Source organism: Procambarus clarkii, chromosome 28 (assembly GCF_040958095.1).
Source record: "Procambarus clarkii isolate CNS0578487 chromosome 28, FALCON_Pclarkii_2.0, whole genome shotgun sequence".
In the NCBI taxonomy this organism is placed as follows: Eukaryota; Metazoa; Arthropoda; class Malacostraca; order Decapoda; family Cambaridae; genus Procambarus; species Procambarus clarkii.
Genome location: NC_091177.1, coordinates 8167643 through 8192190, shown reverse-complemented (window position 1 = coordinate 8192190; position 24548 = coordinate 8167643). Strand labels below are relative to the sequence as shown.

At 44.3% G+C, this 24548-nt stretch overlaps 1 protein-coding gene across 2 annotated transcripts in view; it reads left to right on the top strand.

The window, feature by feature from the left end:
* Positions 1–12336: 12336 nt before the first annotated feature.
* The window catches only part of Trpm (transient receptor potential cation channel, subfamily M), a 397144-nt gene continuing 384932 nt past the window's right edge, over positions 12337–24548 (top strand). For both annotated transcript variants that reach the window (XM_069332868.1, XM_069332863.1), the window contains exons 1-2: positions 12337–12420; positions 15050–15102. The gene's annotated coding sequence lies outside the window, so the exon portion shown is untranslated. The remainder of the gene's footprint in view (positions 12421–15049; positions 15103–24548) is intronic.

Sequence of the window (24548 nt, the reverse complement as noted above, 5' to 3'; positions counted from 1 at the left end):
GGAGTATGGTACACCCACAGTGAAGGGAGTATGGTACACCCACAGTGAAGGGAGTATGGTACACCCACAGTGAAGGGAGTATGGTACACCCACAGTGAAGGGAGTATGGTACACCCACAGTGAAGGGAGTATGGTACACCCACAGTGAAGGGAGTATGGTACACCCACAGTGAAGGGAGTATGGTACACCACAGTGAAGGAGTTACGGAGCCGTGGGGATCATTGGCCTAGCAGGAAGTAATGGATACATATATATTTGGCTCACTACAAGGAAATAAGAGGATTATAGTTTGAATTAAATGTGTACAACTAACTGTATTAACTGTGTTAACTCGAGTACAACGATGGTAGGTGAGTTAGAGAGGGAGTGGGAGCAATAATTGAAGGGACTGAAGTAGCAGGAAAAGTGCACAGGGAAAAAAATATGGAAACCTGGTTATCTAAGAAGAAGGAATATTCAAGAATAACACAAGGCAAGATGAGAAAGGAAATTCGAACAGGTGAACAGAAGGATGAGACAGAAGATACTGAAGCTAACTTATGAAGTAATACATTTAAGGTTCGAAGGTGAGAAGACACGAACATTCACTGAAGGAGAAAGGGCGAAGAGTTGAGAGAATTAGTACTTTGGAGCAGAAGATATTAAACCAAGTCCCTTTCCCTGCGGTGACTACAAGGGGACTGACAAGTAACCCGACGCCATACATGAAAAGTGAACTGACGAGGTTTCGCTCCGTCTTGAACCCTCATCAAATCGTGTCAAGTCCAGGTCCAGTGTGGACCGAAACGTGGTCACTTCACTGCACATGCGCGGGTCGTGTTATTTGTCTCAGCTACGCTATTGGGACTTGATCTCTGCAAACAAGACAAAATAAATGGAAAGGCTCTAGTGGACGAGGCTCTCAACTTATTCTCCTTCCGGAATGTTGTTAATCCTGTCAAAAGGTAATGACGAGATATAAATGGCCTGTAAAGTACCGAGATATGAGGTACCACCACACACAGGGACGTTAGAAAGAACTTTGTCAGTGTCAGAGCAGTTAACAGGTGGAATGCATTAGGCAGTGATGTGGTGGAGGCTGACTCCATACACGGTTTCAAATGTACATATGATAGATCCCAGTAGGCTCAGGAATCTGTTCACCAGTTGATTGACAGTTGAGAGGCGGGAGCAAAGAGCCAAAGCTCAATCCCCGTAAGCACAAATAGGTGAGTACATAATACCGTCTGAATACGGAGAAGATGGCGAGGAAATTGATGGTACTCTGAGACTTGCCAGAACCATGCACAACATCCAGAATATACATCAAATTGGTTCATTTGCATGAGACAAGTATAAAAAATGCAGAATTGTCAGTGTGTTAAAAGCCTGAGAGAAGGCAGAACAGGTGGAAACCCGAATTGCAAATAAAGTGGTCAAATATTCACATGCAATGTCGGCGGGAAACTGAAAAGGAACGCGCTTGAAGCAAAAGGTGTGGAAGGAACATCTATTCACGACTTAAAGAACAAAAATCACGGAGCATTAACGTGTCAGGAAGTATAAAAATCACGAGGTAAAATAGCTGGAAGACAGGGCTTCAGAGCTAATTCTGGCTCCTCGTAGACAAAGGTTCCCATTTCCATCACTTTACACTTTATTGTATTGAACTCCAGCAGCCATTTCTCCGACCATCTTTTCAAGATGTTTAAGTCCTCGTGGAGAATCTTATAATACTCATTTGTTACAACTCGTCTCATTAATTTTCAACGCCCGCAAACGTCAACATATAAGAATTAATACACACAGAGATCACACTAACGTGATGCATCAATTGAACATCCAGTAAGTTCAGCAGAACTTCGGTTTCAACTCTTTTACCCTGTCGTAGCTCAGTCGATTAAGGCAGTGTCTGGGATGCTCCCGGACGCAGGTTCGAATCCTCGTCACGACCCTTGTGGATTTGTTTATTAGAATCAACTCATGTAGATAGGTAATTTGCGTATATATGAGAAACAGAGCTGGTCCCTGCACCGATCCTTGAGGTACTCCACTTGTTACTGTTCGTCAGTTCGCCTTCTCGCCCCTGTTACTCTCTGGCTCATGCCTGTTAGGTAATTCCTTACCCATGACTGTTAGGTAATTCCTTACCCATGACTGTTAGGTAATTCCTTACCCATGACTGTTAGGTAATTCCTTACCCATGACTGTTAGGTAATTCCTTACCCATGACTGTTAGGTAATTCCTTACCCATGACTGTTAGGTAATTCCTTACCCATGACTGTTAGGTAATTCCTTACCCATGTTAGGGGTTTTCAGCTAACTTTTACCTGTCTCTCGAGTTTTTAAAGTAATCACTTATCTTCTGAATGTGTACTCACTTAGTTGTACTCACCCAGTTGCGGGGGTTGAGCTTCAGCTCTTTGGTCCCGCCTTTCAACTGTAAAACAACAGGTATACAGGTTCCTGAGCTTATTGAGCTCTATCATATCTACATTTGAAACTGTGTATGGAGTCAGCCTCCACCACATCACTTCCTAGTGCATTCCATTTATCAACTACTCTGACACTAAAAAAAATTCTTTCTAATATCTGTATTGCTCATTTGGGCACTCAATTTCCACCTGTGTCCCCTAGTGCGTGTGCCGTGTGCGTGTGTGTGCGTGCGTGTGTACTCACCTATTTGTGCTTGTGGTTTTTGAGCTCTGGCTCTTTGGTCTCATCAACATTCAGTCAACAGGTGTACAGGTTCCTGAGCCTATTGGGCTCTATCATATCTACACTTGAAACTGTGTATGGAGTCAGCCTCCACCATATCACTTCCTAATGCATTCCATTTGTCAACCACTCTGACACTGAAAAAGTTCTTTCTAATATCTCTGTGGCTCATTTGGGCACTCAATTTCCAACTGTGTCCCCTAGTGCACGTGCCCCTTGTGTTAAATAGGCTCTCTTTATCTCCCCCTATCAATTCCTCTGAGAATCTTGTTTGTGGTGATCATGTCCCCCCTAACTCTTCTGTCTTCTAGCGACTTGAGGTTTAATTCCCGTAGTCTCTCCTCGTAGCTCATACCTCTCAGCTCGGGTACTAGTCTGGTGGCAAACCTTTGAACCTTTTCCAGTTTAGTCTTATGCTTGACTAGATATGGACTCCATGCTGGAGCCGCATACTCTAGGATTGGTCTGACATATGTGGTATACATAGTTCTGAATGATTCCATACACAAGTTTCGAAACACCGTTCTAATGTTAGCCAACCTGGCATATGCCGTTGATGTTATCCTCTTGATATGGATTTCAGGGGACAGGTCTGGCGTGATATCAACCCCCAGGTCTCTCTCTCTCTCTGACTCCTGAAGAATTTCATCTCCCAAATGATACCTTGTAACAGGCCTCATGCTCCCTACACCTATCTTCATTACATTACATTTGCTTGGGTTAAACTCTACCAACCATTTGTTCGACCATTCCTTCAGTTTGTCTAGGTCTTCTTGAAGTCTCAAGCAGTCCTCCTCTGTCTTAATCCTTCTCATAATTTTGGCGTCGTCAGGAAACATTAAGAGAAATGAGTCTATACCCTCCGGGAGATCCTTTACGTATATCAGAAACAGGATAGGACCGAATACAGAGCCCTGTGGGACTCCTCTGGTGACTTCACGCCAATCTGAGGTCTCACCCCTCACTGTAACTCTCTGCTTCCTATTGCTTAGGTACTCCCTTATCCACTGGAGCACCTTACCAGTTACTCCTGCCTGTCGCTCCAGCTTATGTACCAGCCTCCTATGGGGTACTGTGTCAAAGGCTTTCCGACAATCCAAGAAAATGCAGTTCTCCCAGCCTTCTCTTTGTCACCTGGTCGTAGAATTCTATTAAGCCTGTAAGGCAAGATTTACCCTCCCTGAACCCATGTTGATGGGTTGTCACGAAGTTCCTTCTCTCCAGATGTGTTACTAGGTTTTTTTTCTCACGATCTTCTCCATCACTTTGCATGGTATACAAGTCAAGGATACTGGCCTGTAGTTCAGTGCCTCTTGTCTGTCACCCGTCCAGACACTTGGGCTGGACGGTAGAGCGACGGTCTCGCTTCATGCAGGTCGGCGTTCAATCCCCGACCGTCCAAGTGGTTGGGCACCATTCCTTTCCCTCGTCCCATCCCAAATCCTTATCCTGACCCCTTCCCAGTGCTACATATAGTCGTAATGGCTTGGCGCTTTCCCCTGATAGGATCTGTCACCCTTTATTTATATTTGGACCACATTATCCGCCTTCCATATTTCTGGTAGGTCTCCCGTCTCCAGTGACCTACTATACACTATGGAAAGTGGAAAGCAAAGTGCCTCTGCACATTCTTTCAATACCAATGGTGAGATCCCGTCTGGATTAACAGCCTCTCTCCCATCCAGATCCAACAGGTGTCTCTTGACCTCATCTCTTTTAATTTCGAACCCTTCCAAGGCCGCCTGGTTTACTGCCCCCTCACCTAATGCAATGACCTCACATTGTTCTATTGTGAAGACCTTCTGGAACCTCTTGTCGAGTTCTTCACACACCTCTTTGTCCGTCTCTGTATACTTGTCCTCGCCTGTTCTAAGTTTCATTACCTGTTCTTTCACTGTTGTTTTCCTCCCGATGTGACTGTGGAGTAGCTTTGGTTCTTTCTTGGCTTCGTTTGCTATATCATTTTCATATTTTTTCTCTGCTTCTCTTCTCACACTAACATACTCATTCCTGGTTCTGTGGTATTCCTCCCTACTGTCTGGTGTTCTGTTATTTCGGAAATTCCTCCACGCCCTTTTTTTAGTTCCTTTGCTTCCATACATGCCCTATTAAACCATGAATTCTTCTTTTGCTTCTCGGATTTTTCCCTTTGGGCCGGGATAAACCTTTTTACTGCCTCCTGACACTTTTGGGTGACATAGTCCATCATGTCTTATACAGACTTAGTCCTGAGGTCTGTATCCCATGGTATATCCCTTAGGAAACTTCTCATCTCCTCATAATTCCCCTTTCGGTATGCCAGCCTTTTGTTTCCTAGTTTTTTTTGGGGGGGAAATAAATCCTAGCTCTACCAGGAACTCAAAAAACAGTACACTGTGATCACTCATTCCCAAAGGTGCTTCCAACTTAACTTCCCTTATATCCCACTCACATAAGGTAAATAAATATCAGATCAAGCATGGCTGGTTCATCTTCCCTTCTCATTCTTGTTGGTTCCTTGATGTGTTGGCTTAGAAAGTTTCTTGTTGCCACGTCCAGCAGCTTAGCTCTCCATGTATCTGGTCCTCCATGTAGGTCTCCGTTCTCCCAATCTATCTTCTCGTGGTTAAAGTCTACCATGATTAGTAGTCCAGATCCATTCCTGCCAGCGACAGAAGCTGCTCTCTCTATTATTTTAATGGTGGCCATGTTGTTTCTATCATATTCCTGCCAGAGTCTTCTGTCATTTGGTGGTGGATTATATATGACTACGACTATAATTTTTTGTCCTCAAGTTGCTATGGTACCTGTTATGTTGTCACAGAAACCTTCACAGCCCTGAATATCCATCTCCTGAAAAATCCCAGCCTTTTCTTACCAGCAGAGCTACACCACCACCACCTCTTCCTTCCCTCTCTTTCCTCATAACACAGTAGTTCTGTGTGAACACTGCATTTGCTATGGTTTTCGTCAGCTTTGTTTCTGTGAGTGCTATTATATCTGGGTTTTCTTCTAGTACCCATTCTCCAAGTTCATTTATTTTATTTGTAATCTCATCTGTGTTAGTATACATTGCATTGAGACTCACTTTCTTCTGTCCCTTCCCATGTCCCCTTCTTGGTGAGAGTTCTGCTGAGGGGGGGAAGCTGTTCTATGGGTGTGAGGATTTGTGAGGTGGATAACAGGGTCTCAGAGGATACTGAAGTAAGGGGTGGGGGGTCAAGTGAAGAGGGAGCAGGGAAAGTATGGGATTAAGAGGGAAGGAGGACAGGGTATTGAATGGGGAAAGGGGCAACACAGAGGAAGTAGAGGAGGGGTAGCAGGGTGGGAATGGGGTGAGGGGGGGAGGGAGAGTTGGCTGAGCATTTGAGTGGGGGCAGGGAGGGTTCGGGGTATGGGGGATTTCTATGCAGAGTGGAGTTGCTCTCCCCTCTGGTATTACTTGGTTGCTATTGTGGGCTCCCGTCCTCACTTCTGGGAACGTTGTGTTGGGAGCTGTGATTTCCTAGTTTTCTCCTCTCGCCCTGCGCCACTTTCTTGCTTCTGCCGCTATGGCCCTCTCCTCCCTCGTCATGTCCCTCTGGAGGAATACTTTTTTAATTTTCACAAATAGTGTGTGTGTGTGTGTGTGTATGTGTGTGTGTGTGTTTACTAGTTGTTTACTAGTTGTGTTTTGCGGGGGTTGAGCTTTGCTCTTTGGGCCCGCCTCTCAACTGTCAATCAACTGTTTACTAACTACTTTTTTTTTTTTTTTTTTTTTTTTTTTTCCCACACCACACACACACACACCCCAGGAAGCTGCCCGTGACAGCTGACTAACTCCCAGGTACCTATTTACTGCTAGGTAACAGGGGCACTTAGGGTGAAAGAAACTTTGCCCATTTGTTTCTGCCTCGTGCGGGAATCGAACCCGCGCCACAGAATTACGAATCCTGCACGCTATCCACCAGGTGTGTGTGTGTGTGTGTGTGTGTGTGTGTGTGTGTGTGTGTGTGTGTGTGTGTGTGTGTGTGTGTGTGTGTGTGTGAAATGCATGTAGTAGAAAAGATAGAGAAAGTTAGGTCAGGAATGAGTACTGTCGGAAAACCCGACACCATTTACAATAGGCAGATAATATTGCTGCTGGGTTGTATAAATAAATTCACTCATAGAAGACGCAGTGGAAATTTCCTCTCATAGAAAACGAGATATCATTACCACGTCGCTATTAATGTCACCAGCTAATTCTGTTGGGACCATTCTTAATACAGCAGTCTTTGGACTTTAAACATCATAAAAATATTTCACTTGAATTAACTTAATTATAGAGTTGTTATGGTTTTCGTCAGCTTTGTTTCTGTGAGTGCTATTATATCTGGGTTTTCTACTAGTACCTATTCTCCAAGTTCATTTATTTTATTTGTAATCTCATCTGTGTTAGTATACATTGCCTTGAGACTCACTTTCTTTCTTACCAAAATAGAGTAAATGTGACCTTTCTACCACTTCTTGACATCTGGACAGGAGAACCAGGGCGTCAGTGGAGGAGGGAGTCAGCCATTGTTAATTTTAACAGCAAGTCGCTGGAGCAGAACAGCTCCTGTAAACTCCCTTGGACGAAGTGTTACAGAGAGTAAATTAGTGCCTCCATTATCAACACGCAGTCAGTGTCCAGTTCCGAAATCATATCTGGTCATTCCTGGCCAGTAATGTTAGGGAGATAGGATATTTTCCTGTTAGGGCACGAGGCAGTGACCAACCCATGATGAGCAATATTCTCATCTCTTTATTTAAATTACTAAATTACTTCATTCCTCTTATATATATATATATATATATATATATATATATATATATATATATATATATATATATATATATATATATATATATATATATATATATATAGATATAGGATTAAAGTTATTATTTGTGAGTGCCCTTCACAGGTTTAACAGAAGAGGAAGAAGAATTAACACTAGTAACCTAGTGCTCCAATACATTAATTGGAGACCAGCCACACCCACAAAGTGGATCGACTGGCTTTTTTTCATCCGAGTTCATACTGGTTGTCTAGGACATAACAACAATAAGTTAAGGCTCCCCATTTTAGTTATATATATATATATATATATATATATATATATATATATATATATATATATATATATATATATATATATATATATATATATATATATATATATGTAGTCTAATACTGTAGTGAATGTTTACTAACCAATAATTTATATTGTTGATTACATATTAACCATAAAGCTCTTATAATGTGTAAAGGAGTTGATTTGGGAGAAATTTTAGAAATATAGTCTACTCCATCATACAATTTGCTATTGAAAAATATAAATTAACGTAAAATATAAATTCATATAAATTAAATAAATATTAATCTCACAGGTCAATTCCCCACAGGTACATTAGAGAACCAGCAGTTATAAAAGGCGGGGTCCAGATCTCCAGTAGCTAGCAGCTCGATCATGCAAACGCAAATAGTAAATAACAACAGTAAACACACACACACACACACACACACACACACACACACACACACACACACACACACACACACACACACAGTGAAGTGGAGTTGAGGAAGTACAGAAGACAAAGGACAGAGGACAACAGGATCAGATGTAACAGAGCTAGGAACGATTACATTAGCATAAGAAGAGCATCGAAAAGAAATTATGAGAACGATATTGCGATCAAAGCGAAAAAGCAACCTAAATTACTACACAACCATATAAGAAGAAAAATGTCTGTGAACGACCAAGTGACAAGACTAAGGAAAACAGAAGGGGCATATACAGTAAATGACAAGGAAATCTGGGAGGCACTGAATGCCAGATTCCATGGAGTGTTCACAACCGAGCCTGAGCATCTCCCATTGTTAGTAGAGATTACCCTAGATGAAAGACTATCAGATATAGAGGTGACAGCAGAGGAGGTAATGAAACAGTTGACAACACTGGATGCAACTAAAGTGGTTGGACCAGACAAAGTATCACCTTGGATACTAAAAGAGGCAGCGTAGGCCCTCAGCGTGACTGGCAGGATCTTTAATGAATCACTTAAGTCGGGAGAATTGCACAATTGCTAGAAGAGGGCAAATGTTGTACCGATTTTCATGGAAGGTGATAGGGAGGAGGCACTTAACAATAGACCCGTATCACTGACAAGCATCCCCTGTAAAATATTTGAAAGAATAATTAGGCAAAGACTGGTTGCACACCTAGAGAACGTTAGGTTTGTAAACAAACATCAACATGGGTTCTGGAAAGGTAAATCTTGCCCAACAAACCTTTTGGAATTCCATGATAAAATAACGAGGATAAGGCAAGACAGAGAAGGTTGGCCAGACTGAATATTTTTGGACTGCCAAAAAGCCTTTGATACAGGTCCGCACATGAGACTGCTATTCAAACTTGAGACACAGGTGGGAGTAAGCGGAAAGGCCCTAGCATGGGTAAGGGACTACCTAACAGGAAGGAGCCAGAAATTTACGGTAAGGGGCGAGAAGTCGGACTGGCGAACAATAACGAGTGGAGTACCTCAAGGATCGGTGCTGGGACCAATTCTATTTCTAATATACGTTAATGACATGTTTGCAGGAGTACAATCCTACATGTCGATGTTTGCGGATGACGCAAAGTTGATGAGAAGAGTTATGACTGATAAGGATTGTTGGATCCTCCAAGAGGACTTGAACAGGTAGCAGAGATGGTCAGAGAAATAGCTACTGGAGTTTAACAGGAGCAAATGTAAAGTTATGGAAATGGGACTAGGTGATAGGAGACCAAAGGGACAGTACACAATGAAGGGGAACTGCCTACCTGTGACAACGACGCGAGAAAGAGACCTGGGGGTGGACGTAACACCTAATTTATCTCCTGAGGCACATATATATAGGATAACGACAGCAGCGTACTCTACACTGGCGAAAATTAGAACTTCATTCAGAAACCTAAATGAGGAGGCTTTTAGGGTGCTTTACACTGCCTTCGTGAGACCCGTCTTAGAGTATGCCGCGCCATCATGGAGCCCCCACCTGAAGAAACACATAAAGAAACTGGAGAAGATTCAGAGGTTTGCGACGAGGCTTGTCCCAGAGTTACGAGGGTTGGGATATGAAGAGCGTCTGAAGGAACTGAACCTTACGACACTAGAGAAAAGAAGGGAGAGAGGAGATATGATAGGGACATATAAAATACTCAGGGGAATTGACAAAGTGGAAATAGATGAAATGTTCACACGTAATAATAACAGAACGAGGGGACATGGGTGGAAATTGGAAACTCAGATGAGTCACAGAGATGTTAGGAAGTTTTCTTTTAGCGTGAGAGTAGTGGAAAAATGGAATGCACTTGGGGAACAGGTTGTGGAAGCAAATACTATTCATACTTTTAAAACTAGGTATGATAGTGAAATGGGACAGGAGTCATTGCTGTAAACAACCGATAGCTGGAAAGGCGGGATCCAAGAGTCAATGCTCGATCCTGCAAGCACAAATAGGTGAGTACAAAAAGGTGAGTACACACACACACACACACACACACACACACACACACACACACACACACACACACACACACACACACACACACACACACACAAACGCACATCCATCAACCCCATGTTCAATTGCCACCGCACGCTCTACACACAGACTGTTACAACTCCTGACACGACACACACATACCAACCACACACACACACACACACACACACACACACACACACGTTCTGTTTTTTCTCCTTCTCCGTATCCATTAATTAAGGGGAAATGTTTGGTGTGTTGTCATGCTGGCTTATGGAAGGATTCTCTAAATATTGAACATTCGAGTTCTTTTCTCACGAATTTCTGTATTTTATTGTTTAATTCCTTTCAATTAATTTTACCTCTCAACGATTTGATTATTCTCCTATCCACTCTCTGTCTGTCTCTCTCTCTCTATTCCCCCCTCCCTCATCTCTCTCTCTCTCTCTCTCTCTCTCTCTCTCTCTCTCTCTCTCTCTCTCTCTCTCTCTCTCTCTCTCTCTCTCTCTCTCTCTCTCTCTCTCTCACCCTCTGCAGCACTTTCCTGGCACCTCATTCCCTCTCCGCCACTATCTTCTGCTAAGCTGTGCAACTCTATCCTAAACGTGCTTGCAATATTCCGAAATTAAAAACAAACATCTTCATATCTACAAATCATCTTCAAAAATAAACGAGAGCGTTCAAAGCTTTCAACTTTCTTCAGAATTTTGATATAAACAAAAACTTTTCTCAGTTATAAAAAAAAAAACTCCACGGGGGCCTCTCAAATTCGCATTTCAACTAAATACAATAATTGATCTACAGTGAAAAAGATTAAATTGGATTAAATAAAACTGCAAATGCTTGAGATTTATATATTTTTAAAAGTCCTTAACTCCAGCAGCAGCAACAGAAGCAGCGTCATCGTCGTTTAAAAGTGTTTTCAGCTATGTATTTTGTTCACAATCTTGTGGTACTGGATGCTTAAAACGGGATCTGATCACGTTATACGTCCCGAGATGAGAAGTTTCCCAGGAGGCATGAGCCAAATTACCTGCCTAATGCAACTATTATTATTATTTCTCTTCCTTCTGCCCACGTCAGTTTCTATGTCTTTCTAATCTTCGCTGTTTTTAACGACTAACTGATCCGGTTTTCTTCAGCAAATATGCCTATCTTATCCATGTTTATTCAATGTATCTGAGGTAATTAACTATCTATTTAATTCCACAACATATAGCTCTTTTATTTTTTAATCTTTTTTTCCATTTCTTCTTCAATGATGAGTAAACAAGCCGCGACTGACTCGTTCAGTGAGTCACACCGCCGGGGCTGACTCACACTCTCGTGACATAAATATTAGGTCTGGGTAATTTCTCTTGCACCAGACCAGGCTGGGAGGGGCTACACAGCTTCCGTGATGAAGCTCCTGTGTACAGACACCTCTCTCACCACCAGTCATGCCACCACCAGTCACGCCACCACCAGTCACGCCACCACCAGTCACGCCACCACCACCAGTCACACCACCAGCACCAGTCACACTACCACCAGTCACACCACCAGTCACGAAAAATCAAATGTTTAGCCAGTTCGAGGTGAGACACCTGGGAGTGTTTTCTTCCTGAGGTATTGCATGAAAAATATCCTTGTCTCGTAGTACAGTGGGCTTCGTTCTCGAATCACAGTCGGGGGTTATCGGACGGGACAGAAATGGGTGGGAACGTTTACTTTCACCAAATGTGAATATATATATAATATATATATATATATATACACACACACACAAGCATTCTGTCCCCAACAACGGGAATTAAGTACAGTTCAGGCATTCCCATTTGGGCCTAATATAACAGTTACCGATAGAAAAGAAAAAAATTAGAAAACGTGTTACATGGATCATTGATTTTGAAGTGTTTTTGTATACATATTTGTGTTATTATTTCTGTAAACTTTTATTTATAATATTCTTTGTTTTGTATTTGCCTTTATGAATATTTAGTTTTTCATAAAATTGTAATTTAGAAATATATTCATTTACATAAATTATTAAGTAAATTAGTTTTTTGGGTAGCAAAATATTTCAAGTTTCCATAGTGAGCGATATTCGAGTCAGGCAACAAATTTTTCCTATGTGCGTGTGTTCGGTGAATATCAAACGTATATCGAGTGTATTTGAGGTTTATCAAGGCTGTGTTCCACCTGTGTACCATGACTCTCAAGTCAGGGGTGAGTAATCCGGAAGATGTGTTCTGTAGTTTGGGGGTCTTGCAGTGTTATACCCCTGAAGCACGTCTGTGACGGGAGCCCCTCTTCGCAAGCAGGCAAATGCTTCACCAATATATAAGTTTATGCCGTGTGTGTGTGTGTGTGTGTGTACCATCTCTCTCTCGTCGAGACTCTTGATATGTTGTCCTGTCATCTGGAGCAACATATCTAATTGGTTTGTGGTATTTCAAAAATTAAATTACTGATTATTTAATAAATAATTCTTAATAATGTTCTTTCTCTGTACAACGAGAGAAGTTGGCAGTCCCTGTGAGCTTGGCAGCCTCTGTGAGCTTGGCAGCCTCTGTGAGCTTGACAGCCTCTGTGAGCTTGACAGCCCCTGTGAGCTTGACAACCCCTGTGAGCTTCACAGCCCCTGTGTGCTTGGCAACCCATGTGAGCTTGACAGCCCTTGTGAACTTGGCAGCCTCTTGTGTGTTTTTTTGGGGGGGGGATGGGAGGGGGACGGAGGGAGACGTACACACCACAGCCAAGGGGGGGGGGGGTTCTTCTGGCATCTACACAGCCACTTTCGAAACCTGTGCATCTTACAACAAACATGTTTACATTTATTAAACATTTCACAAGCTTCGCTCTTCATTGTTGTTGTTATTATAAACAACCTGGCAGTGGTTCGCAGTCATAACCTGTTTATTAAATGTAAACAAAGCCGCCGTGACCGAGGAAAGATGTACAGGTTTGGTAAGTGCTTGTGTAAATTCTTGATGAATCTTGACCTTAATTGGGTTTTTTTTTACAGATTGGTCTTTAAATATGACGTTCAACGTAAGTTTTAAACTGAGGCTGCCTAAGGGTAGGTCAGTTGACGGGTGCATCGTTCAAGGCTGTCGGCGCTTGTACAGTCCGCTCTTACACCTTAACTACCATCCGCGGCTAGTTTTACTACTTTATAACGTTGTAGGCAAACAATCGGGAATTGTTAACAGGGTAATTCACTCTGGGAGAGCTGTGTGGCTCAGTCATCGTACTGGGGTTTGTAGAGGGAAGGAATTATCAAGGGAAAGCGCCAAGCCGTTACTATTATATAGCACTGGGAAGGGATCAGGATAAGGATTTGGGATGGGATGTGGGGGAAGGAATGGTGCCCAACCACTTGGACGGTCGGGGATTGAACGCTGACCTGCATGTAGCGAGACCGTCGCTCTAACGTCCAGTCCATGTAGTTGAGGCTGGGGTTTATAGAGCCACCAGCTCTAGTAAACGTTGCATAGCGTCAAAGATTTTGCTGTACATAATGACTGTTGATAATGGATTATGTTGATAACATAATCCTCTGTTGATGATTATACTACCGAGTCGTGGCTGGTCTTGGGGTACGCGTCGCCAGGCTTGACCTTCCCTCCTCATAATGTGCACCTGAAGCCCCTCTTCCTCTCTCTTACCGGCCGCGTCTAACAGCCTGGTTGATCAGTCCAGCAACCAGGAGGCCTGGTCGACGACCGGGCCGCGGGGACACTAAGCCCCGGAAGCACCTCAAGGTAAGGTTACCGGCCAGTTTTTGCCCTCGCCTCGTACGGTTTCTTGAACTGCCATAACCTTCCCGTGGGTTGGTCTGTCAGCGTTCAATCCCCGACCGTCCAAGTGGGTGGGCACCATTCCTTCCCCCGTCCCATCCCAAATCCTTATCCTGATCCCTTCCAAGTGCTATATAGTCGTAATGGCTTGGCGCTTTTTCCCTAATAATTGCCTCCAAAAAGTTCTTCACTCTTCATATGCAGTAATTATTAGCTGATATGCAAACGATCGTTAGTAACCAGCTGAACCTTCATTTCTGATAGTTTGTCTTATATTGCCTCTCTTGATTAGCCCTTACGTTGCTTGGAGGTAATTCAAAGTTGCGACAGTTGCCACTATGCCAGCCTTGTTATGTACTACGGGCTCACCATAGCCCGTGCTACTTGGAACTTTTTGTTCCTTGGAGCCAATCCTTAACAACAGCAACAACTTGTTATGAATGTGTCAAGTCTTCATTGTTAACAGAGAGGCTGTCGGCCGTCATCTACTCCGCCCGTCCTCCAAAGATCCAAAAGTGATTCCATCCACCCGCCAAACCCCCTGTTTATGAATGAAAAGCGGTTTACACACGACTCACAACTGCTGACGTTCGAACATATCCGGAACAAGTGTTTCACTGACGAATTTTGTTCGAATCACAACGCTATAAATGCTTCACCCACGTACTACAAATACAAATAATCGCCAACAGAACCTAAACACCTGACCTAACCTATCCTATGCCTATATATGCACAATATGCTAATATATTATAATATTAATTTATACTTGAGAAAATTCCCGTTTTGAATGAACAGCATGTTAAAATTTATGAATGCGTCTGTGGGGTTGACCGCTGGATGTAATGGACTTGAGTCGAGGACGGGTTGTATCTACTAGTTACCATTATTGCTCTTGCGCAATATTATAGCCTTTGGATTAGGGTTAAATGTGATAGATAATCTGAATTTGCGTAACTGATAAATGACTGGATATCGGCCTGATATTTATATTTTTATATTCATTATTAATATTTTTAGTTTATTCTAATATATATTTGTATATACTTTCTCAGTCTGTTCGACTGGCTGGATGCGCCTGCAGCGAGGAATCTCGGAGCTCCTTCAGGTAAATACAGATTACAAATAGTTGTGTATATAGCAAATGGCTCTAATGGGTGGCAGTTGTTATCGTTAGTCATTTATTATATATTTATGTGCGGAAACTTAGTTAGGAACACTGGTCATTTATCACCTGAGAGAGAGGCAGACATAGTGTCGGGGGCAGGGAACAGGCAACTAAAGTCGGGGGGGGCAGGGAGCAGACAACTAAAGTCGGGGGGGGGCAGGGAGCAGACAACTAAAGTCGGGGGGGGGCAGGGAGCAGACAACTAAAGTCGGGGGGCAGGGAGCAGACAACTAAAGTCGGGGGGCAGGGAGCAGACAACTAAAGTCGGGGGGCAGGGAGCAGACAACTAAAGTCGGGGGGCAGGGAGCAGACAACTAAAGTCGGGGGGCAGGGAGCAGACAACTAAAGTCGGGGGGCAGGGAGCAGACAACTAAAGTCGGGGGGGCATGGAGCAGACAACTAAAGTCGAGGACAGGGAGCAGACAACTAGAGTCGGGGACAGGGAGCAGACAACTAGAGTCGGGGGCAGGGAGCAGACAACTAAAGTCGGGGGGGACAGGGAGCAGACAACTAAAGTCGGGGCACAGGGAGCAGACAACTAAAGTCGAGGACAGGGAGCAGACAACTAGAGTCGGGGACAGGGAGCAGACAACTAGAGTCGGGGGCAGGGAGCAGACAACTAAAGTCGGGGCACAGGGAGCAGACAACTAAAGTCGGGGCACAGGGAGCAGACAACTAAAGTCGGGGCACAGGGAGCAGACAACTAAAGTCGGGGCACAGGGAGCAGACAACTAAAGTCGAGGACAGGGAGCAGACAACTAGAGTCGGGGACAGGGAGCAGACAACTAAAGTCGGGGACAGGGAGCAGACAACTAGAGTCGGGGACAGGGAGCAGACAACTAGAGTCGGGGGCAGGGAGCAGACAACTAGAGTCGGGGGCAGGGAGCAGACAACTAAAGTCGGGGCACAGGGAGCAGACAACTAGAGTCGGGGACAGGGAGCAGACAACTAGAGTCGGGGGCAGGGAGCAGACAACTAGAGTCGGGGACAGGGAGCAGACAACTAAAGTCGGGGCACAGGGAGCAGACAACTAAAGTCGGGGCACAGGGAGCAGACAACTAAAGTCGAGGACAGGGAGCAGACAACTAGAGTCGGGGACAGGGAGCAGACAACTAAAGTCGGGGCACAGGGAGCAGACAACTAAAGTCGAGGACAGGGAGCAGACAACTAGAGTCGGGGACAGGGAGCAGACAACTAGAGTCGGGGGCAGGGAGCAGACAACTAAAGTCGGGGCACAGGGAGCAGACAACTAGAGTCGGGGACAGGGAGGAGACAACTAAAGTCGGGGCACAGGGAGCAGACAACTAAAGTCGGGGCACAGGGAGCAGACAACTAAAGTCGGGGCACAGGGAGCAGACAACTAGTCCCTGCATGATAGATTGTAATACGCTCACCTCGGAGGATTATCTTGTCATCAATCGTTAACTGTTCGCCCCCTGTTCACCCAGCAGTAATTGTGTACCTGGCTGTAAACCGGTTGGCGAGTCGTGTTCCAAGGAAAACTAGTGGGATAAGTTCTACCATGAGCTACGGAAAGCGGCAGCTTTCAGCCTGCTAACAGGCGCCACCAGTCGTCTGTTCCTGTACTCACCTGTGTACAAACAAACACCTAGTGACATGGGCGTAGAGCTTCACACGTATGGGTAAATTAATCCATCCAATATGGTCGTAGACAGAACCAGTGAAATATAGAAAACCGAAGCAACAGTGACAAGGACAAACCGAAGCAACAGTGACAAGGACAAACCGAAGCAACAGTGACAAGACCAAGTCGCAGTAATAGTGACAAGAGCAAGTCGCAGCAACAGTGACAAGGACAAACCGAAGTGGGGGCTGAAAATGGAAACAAAAACAGATACAGAAAAATATCAATGGACAGGACAAAACAGAAACGGAAACAAAGACACTGAAAGACAGACTCTGAATAAGAAAAATAACAAGAACAAGAAAGAATAGACAATACGAAAATCAGAAAGAACAAGCGAATGAAGTAGGAGAAGCAGACGCAACAAGACGCAGAGCCAGACGCAACAAGACGCAGAGCCAGACGCAACAAGAGGCAGAGACAGACGCAACAAGAGGCAGAGCCAGACGCAACAAGAGGCAGAGCCAGACGCAACAAGAGGCAGAGCCAGACGCAACAAGAGGCAGAGCCAGACGCAACAAGAGGCAGAGCCAGACGCAACAAGAGGCAGAGCCAGACGCAACAAGAGGCAGAGCCAGACGCAACAAGAGGCAGAGCCAGACGCAACAAGAGGCAGAGCCAGACGCAACAAGAGGCAGAGACAGACGCAACAAGAGGCAGAGCCAGACGCAACAAGAGGCAGAGCCAGACGCAACAAGAGGCAGAGCCAGACGCAACAAGACGCAGAGCCAGACGTAACAAGAGCCAGATGCAACAAGAGGCAGAGTCAGACGCAACAAGAGGCAGAGCCAGACGCAACAAGAGGCAGAGACAGACGCAACAAGAGGCAGAGCCAGACGCAACAAGAGGCAGAGCCAGACGCAACAAGAGGAACGAAGAGAGAAATAAGAGCTACAAGTCTTAAAGAAGCACTGAAGTAGTACCGTAAGGTGTCGCTAACAGTCGCTTGAAAGACCTCCCTAATCAGAGGTCAGAGAGGGTCAGGAATCACTCTGAAAGGGAAAGGTCAGTGAAGGAGACGAATGGAAGAGCAAAGGTGAAAGAGATGATCGTGTGGAATCAGAGTGCGAGAGGGAAAAATGTGAGAAGACAATGGATAATAGAGGTGGAGGGAAATGAGTGGAAATGTAGGATTGGAACGGAGAGAGAGGGGAAGAGACAAGAGGAATAGTAAAGGAGCAAGGAAGACGTGTGATGTGGATGGTGATATGAGGTTGGTGTCTGCCAGCTGGGTATTAGTTATTATGTTTCACCACGACAACATTCGTTAGTTATATTTAATTCTATTTAGTCTACCTTTTACTGTGTATGTTTGTGCCTACCCCCCCCCCCCCCCCTTCTCTGTCTTTCCCACTGTCTGTCTCCCTCTCTCCACCTCTCTCTCTCTCTCTCTCTCTCTCTCTCTCTCTCTCTCTCTCTCTCTCTCTCTCTCTCTCTCTCTCTCTCTCTCTCTCTCTCTCTCTTTTTTTCTCTCTCTCTCTCTCTCTCTCTCTCTCTCTCTCTCTCTCTCTCTCTCTCTCTCTCTCTCTCTCTCTCTCTCTCTCTCTCTCTCTCTCTCTCTCTCTCTCTCTCTCTCTCTCTTTCTTGCTCTCTTGCTCTCTCTTACTCGTACTTTGCCCCTCAACACCCAACAAAAACTTGATGATAAAACCACAAGATTGTATTAAAAATATATGTAGAATTCTAAATTTAAAATGAAATTATGGATTCATTATATAATATATTATCTGTAACATATTTTACATTCTTCACAATCATTGGGAGAATACGAAATAGAACAGCCTTTTTCAATTAACTAAAAATAAAGTACTTTATACATGTTTTAGTAATAATAACCGGATAGTTCCTTGTATATGAATACCAAAAGCTCGACCCGAGGTTCCTTAAAATAATTTAGTCATCAAATGGGTGAAAAAAATTCAAAACATTTTGATCAATAATATCTCCAGGTTTGTGTGTGTGTGTGTGTGTGTGTGTGTGTGTTGATGGTGAAGAGTGTGTGGGGAAGGGGGAGAATGAGATGAGAATAAAGCTCATGAGGAAGATGAGATGTGAGGAAGAGAGAAGTCTCATAACTCCCTCATCTCTAACCCTTATATACAAATAAAAAAATGGATAAAAGTGTGACTTTAAAATCCAGAAATCTGATAAAATAACCAATTTTGCTCGGAAGGCCATTTATATTTCTTCACAAATCAGATACGGAAGGGCAAGTGATAACTATAGGAAGGGAAAAGTCATAATATGTACGAAAGGCAAATTGAAAGCAAATTAGTAAATTGGTGGTAAATAAGGATTACATTGGAGTATTTAAGAAGTAAATTGGATTTAAGTGACGGGTATATGGCGACCGAATGGGAAGAAACTGTCATAAATGAGGAATAAATGAGGATGAATTATAGAGTAATTAACCTTTAAATTATTAAATTTAGTTCATCAGCAGTACCTGTCAGTTAAAACGAGGGGGGGGGAGGAGTAAATGTGTAAATAGTATGCAAATGGCAATTAAATGGTATGCTAATAGGGGGTAAATGAGTAGTCAATGTCCATGGCTGTGATTGGTCATCACAAGGCAACCCATTACTTGCCCTTATTTTGAATCATTTAAATAGGAAGATCTTGATAAAAATATAATTTCACTTCGATAAAGAATTTATTTTTTTCACTTTTAGAATTTGTAATTTATAATGTAATCAACCGAGACGAAATAAATTACATTGTAAGAGATAGACAAATCTGAAGATGAACATTAAATAATAAAAGGACGATGCAGCAAGATAATCAGTAGAAATTTATAATTACGGAAATATTGTATAATTATAGGAAAATATAATTGGATTTTAATACAGCAAAATTAAATGGGATATAATAAGAAAAACAGTGTAATGTGATTTATTGATACATTTAAATTATTTCTGAGTTATATTTAGAACTTAAGGGGGGATTAAACCATGACAATTTAAGGGGGATTAAACCATGACAATTTAAGAGGAATTAAACTATGACTTGAGGTGATTTGGTTGGTAACCAAAAATAATAGAGAGGTATTTTAAGGAAACTTTACAATTTAATACAAAAAAACAGAAGGGGGGGGATTTAGAGCGTCTGGGTTGTATTACGGTGTCTGTAACAGACGAGAGACTGACAGATGATTCTTGGGAAAGATCTCATGGTGGGAATGCGGAAAGCTGACACAATGGGAAACCCACAGCGTGACGCCAGTCTAAATGATTCTCTCTCTCTCTCTCTCTCTCTCTCTCTCTCTCTCTCTCTCTCTCTCTCTCTCTCTCTCTCTCTCTCTCTCTCTCTCTCTCTCTCTCTCTTTCTCTCTCTCTTTCTCTCTCTCTCTCTTTTTCTCTCTCTCTCTCTCGCTCTCTCTCTCTCTCTCTCTCTCTCTCTCTCTCTCTCTCTCTCTCTCTCTCTCTCTCTCTCTCTCTCTCTCTCTCTCTCTCTCTCTCTCTCTTTCTTTCTCTCTCTTGTTTTCTTTCTCTTGCTATCTCTTGCTTTCTCTCTCTTTTGCTCCCTCTTCATTCATCGCATTATCTTCTCCCTCACTACTCTCATAATCGCGTCCTTGCAAAAGTCAACCTCATTGCAACCTCGGTGGTTGCAAATATTAAAAAATTGCAATATCAGCTAATATTATTTCGACATAAAAAGGTATGAAAGTTTAATATAACAAAATATTTAATAATCGCGAGACTCAATGTGACGCATAATGCATAGTTTTTGTTTTGACATTCCTGTCTAAATTCTTTCATCTCGAGAGGAACGTCAGGGAGGAGGTGCAGCAGGCCAGGTGTTGGGTGTTTAGTGACAGTCTGTCGTAGTGTGTTTGGTGTCCTGGTGTAGTGTGTTTGGTGCCCTGGTGTAGTGTGTTTGGTGCCCTGGTGTAGTGTGTTTGGTGCCCTGGTGTAGTGTGTTTGGTGTCCTGGTGTAGTGTGTTTGGTGCCCTGGTGTAGTGTGTTTGGTGTCCTGGTGTAGTGTGTTTGGTGTCCTGGTGTAGTGTGTTTGGTGTCCTGGTGTAGTGTGTTTGGTGTCCTGGTGTAGTGTGTTTGGTGCTCTGGTGTAGTGTGTTTGGTGCCCTGTCGTAGTGTGTTTGGTGTCCTGGTGTAGTGTGTTTGGTGCCCTGGTGTAGTGTGTTTGGTGCCCTGGTGTAGTGTGTTTGGTGTCCTGGTGTAGTGTGTTTGGTGCCCTGGTGTAGTGTGTTTGGTGTCCTGGTGTAGTGTGTTTGGTGTCCTGGTGTAGTGTGTTTGGTGTCCTGGTGTAGTGTGTTTGGTGTCCTGTCGTAGTGTGTTTGGTGTCCTGGTGTAGTGTGTTTGGTGTCCTGGTGTAGTGTGTTTGGTGTCCTGTCGTAGTGTGTTTGGTGTCCTGGTGTAGTGTGTTTGGTGCCCTGTCATAGTGTTTGGTGCCCTGGTGTAGTGTGTTTGGTGCCCTGTCGTAGTGTGTTTGGTGTCCTGGTGTAGTGTGTTTGGTGTCCTGGTGTAGTGTGTTTGGTGCCCTGTCGTAGTGTGTTTGGTGCCCTGGTGCAGTGTGTTTGGTGTCCTGGTGTAGTGTGTTTGGTGCCCTGTCGTAGTGTGTTTGGTGTCCTGTCGTAGTGTGTTTGGTGCCCTGTCGTAGTGTGTTTGGTGTCCTGGTGTAGTGTGTTTGGTGTCCTGGTGTAGTGTGTTTGGTGTCCTGGTGTAGTGTGTTTGGTGTCCTGGTGTAGTGTGTTTGGTGCCCTGTCGTAGTGTGTTTGGTGTCCTGTCGTAGTGTGTTTGGTGCCCTGGTGTAGTGTGTTTGGTGTCCTGTCGTAGTGTGTTTGGTGCTCTGGTGTAGTGTGTTTGGTGCCCTGGTGTAGTGTGTTTGGTGTCCTGTCGTAGTGTGTTTGGTGCCCTGGTGTAGTGTGTTTGGTGTCCTGTCGTAGTGTGTTTGGTGTCCTGGTGTAGTGTGTTTGGTGTCCTGTCGTAGTGTGTTTGGTGTCCTGGTGTAGTGTGTTTGGTGCCCTGGTGTAGTGTGTTTGGTGCCCTGGTGTAGTGTGTTTGGTGTCCTGGTGTAGTGTGTTTGGTGTCCTGTCGTAGTGTGTTTGGTGTCCTGTCGTAGTGTGTTTGGTGCCCTGGTGTAGTGTGTTTGGTGTCCTGGTGTAGTGTGTTTGGTGTCCTGGTGTAGTGTGTTTGGTGCCCTGTCATAGTGTTTGGTGCCCTGTCGTAGTGTGTTTGGTGCTCTGGTGTAGTTTGTTTGGTGTCCTGTCGTAGTGTGTTTGGTGTCCTGTCGTAGTGTGTTTGGTGTCCTGGTGTTGTGAGTTTAGTGTCCTTGTGTTGTGTGTTAGTGTCCTGGTGTTGGGTGTTAGTGTCCTGGTGTTGTGTGTTTGTGTCCTGGTGTTGTGTGTTAGTGTCCTGGTGTTGTGTGTTAGTGTCCTGGTGTTGTGTGTTTAGTGTCCTGGTGTTGTGTGTTAGTGTCCTGGTGTTGTGTGTTAGTGTCCTGGTGTTGTGTGTTAGTGTCCTGGTGTTGTGTGTTAGTGTCCTGGTGTTGGGTGTTAGTGTCCTGGTGTTGTGTGTTAGTGTCCTGGTGTTGTGTGTTTAGTGTCCTGGTGTTGTGTGTTAGTGTCCTGGTGTTGTGTGTTTGTGTCCTGGTGTTGTGTGTTAGTGTCCTGGTGTTGGGTGTTAGTGTCCTGGTGTTGTGTGTTAGTGTCCTGGTGTTGTGTGTTAGTGTCCTGGTGTTGTGTGTTAGTGTCCTGGTGTTGTGTGTTTAGTGTCCTGGTGTTGTGTGTTAGTGTCCTGGTGTTGTGTGTTAGTGTCCTGGTGTTGTGTGTTAGTGTCCTGGTGTTGTGTGTTAGTGTCCTGGTGTTGGGTGTTAGTGTCCTGGTGTTGTGTGTTAGTGTCCTGGTGTTGTGTGTTTAGTGTCCTGGTGTTGTGTGTTAGTGTCCTGGTGTTGTGTGTTTGTGTCCTGGTGTTGTGTGTTAGTGTCCTGGTGTTGGGTGTTAGTGTCCTGGTGTTGTGTGTTAGTGTCCTGGTGTTGTGTGTTAGTGTCCTGGTGTTGTGTGTTAGTGTCCTGGTGTTGTGTGTTAGTGTCCTGGTGTTGGGTGTTAGTGTCCTGATGTTGTGTGTTAGTGTCCTGGTGTTGTGTGTTAGTGTCCTGGTGTTGTGTGTTAGTGTCCTGGTGTTGTGTGTTAGTGTCCTGGTGTTGTGTGTTAGTGTCCTGGTGTTGTGTGTTAGTGTCCTGGTGTTGTGTGTTAGTGTCCTGGTGTTGTGTGTTAGTGTCCTGGTGTTGTGTGTTTAGTGTCCTGGTGTTGTGTGTTAGTGTCCTGGTGTTGTGTGTTAGTGTCCTGGTGTTGTGTGTTAGTGTCCTGGTGTTGTGTGTTAGTGTCCTGGTGTTGGGTGTTAGTGTCCTGGTGTTGTGTGTTAGTGTCCTGGTGTTGTGTGTTTAGTGTCCTGGTGTTGTGTGTTAGTGTCCTGGTGTTGTGTGTTAGTGTCCTGGTGTTGTGTGTTTGTGTCCTGGTGTTGTGTGTTAGTGTCCTGGTGTTGGGTGTTAGTGTCCTGGTGTTGTGTGTTAGTGTCCTGGTGTTGTGTGTTTAGTGTCCTGGTGTTGTGTGTTAGTGTCCTGGTGTTGTGTGTTAGTGTCCTGGTGTTGTGTGTTAGTGTCCTGGTGTTGTGTGTTAGTGTCCTGGTGTTGTGTGTTTAGTGTCCTGGTGTTGTGTGTTAGTGTCCTGGTGTTGTGTGTTAGTGTCCTGGTGTTGTGTGTTAGTGTCCTGGTGTTGTGTGTTAGTGTCCTGGTGTTGGGTGTTAGTGTCCTGGTGTTGTGTGTTAGTGTCCTGGTGTTGTGTGTTTAGTGTCCTGGTGTTGTGTGTTAGTGTCCTGGTGTTGTGTGTTAGTGTCCTGGTGTTGTGTGTTTAGTGTCCTGGTGTTGTGTGTTAGTGTCCTGGTGTTGGGTGTTAGTGTCCTGGTGTTGTGTGTTAGTGTCCTGGTGTTGTGTGTTAGTGTCCTGGTGTTGTGTGTTAGTGTCCTGGTGTTGGGTGTTAGTGTCCTGATGTTGTGTGTTAGTGTCCTGGTGTTGGGTGTTAGTGTCCTGGTGTTGTGTGTTAGTGTCCTGGTGTTGTGTGTTAGTGTCCTGGTGTTGTGTGTTAGTGTCCTGGTGTTGTGTGTTAGTGTCCTGGTGTTGTGTGTTAGTGTCCTGGTGTTGTGTGTTTAGTGTCCTGGTGTTGTGTGTTAGTGTCCTGGTGTTGTGTGTTAGTGTCCTGGTGTTGTGTGTTAGTGTCCTGGTGTTGTGTGTTAGTGTCCTGGTGTTGGGTGTTAGTGTCCTGGTGTTGTGTGTTAGTGTCCTGGTGTTGTGTGTTTAGTGTCCTGGTGTTGTGTGTTAGTGTCCTGGTGTTGTGTGTTAGTGTCCTGGTGTTGTGTGTTAGTGTCCTGGTGTTGTGTGTTAGTGTCCTGGTGTTGTGTGTTAGTGTCCTGGTGTTGTGTGTTAGTGTCCTGGTGTTGTGTGTTAGTGTCCTGGTGTTGTGTGTTAGTGTCCTGGTGTTGGGTGTTAGTGTCCTGATGTTGTGTGTTAGTGTCCTGGTGTTGGGTGTTAGTGTCCTGGTGTTGTGTGTTAGTGTCCTGGTGTTGTGTGTTAGTGTCCTGGTGTTGTGTGTTAGTGTCCTGGTGTTGTGTGTTAGTGTCCTGGTGTTGTGTGTCAGTGTCCTGGTGTTGTGTGTCAGTGTCCTGGTGTTGTGAGTTTAGTGTCCTTGTGTTGTGTGTTAGTGTCCTGGTGTTGGGTGTTAGTGTCC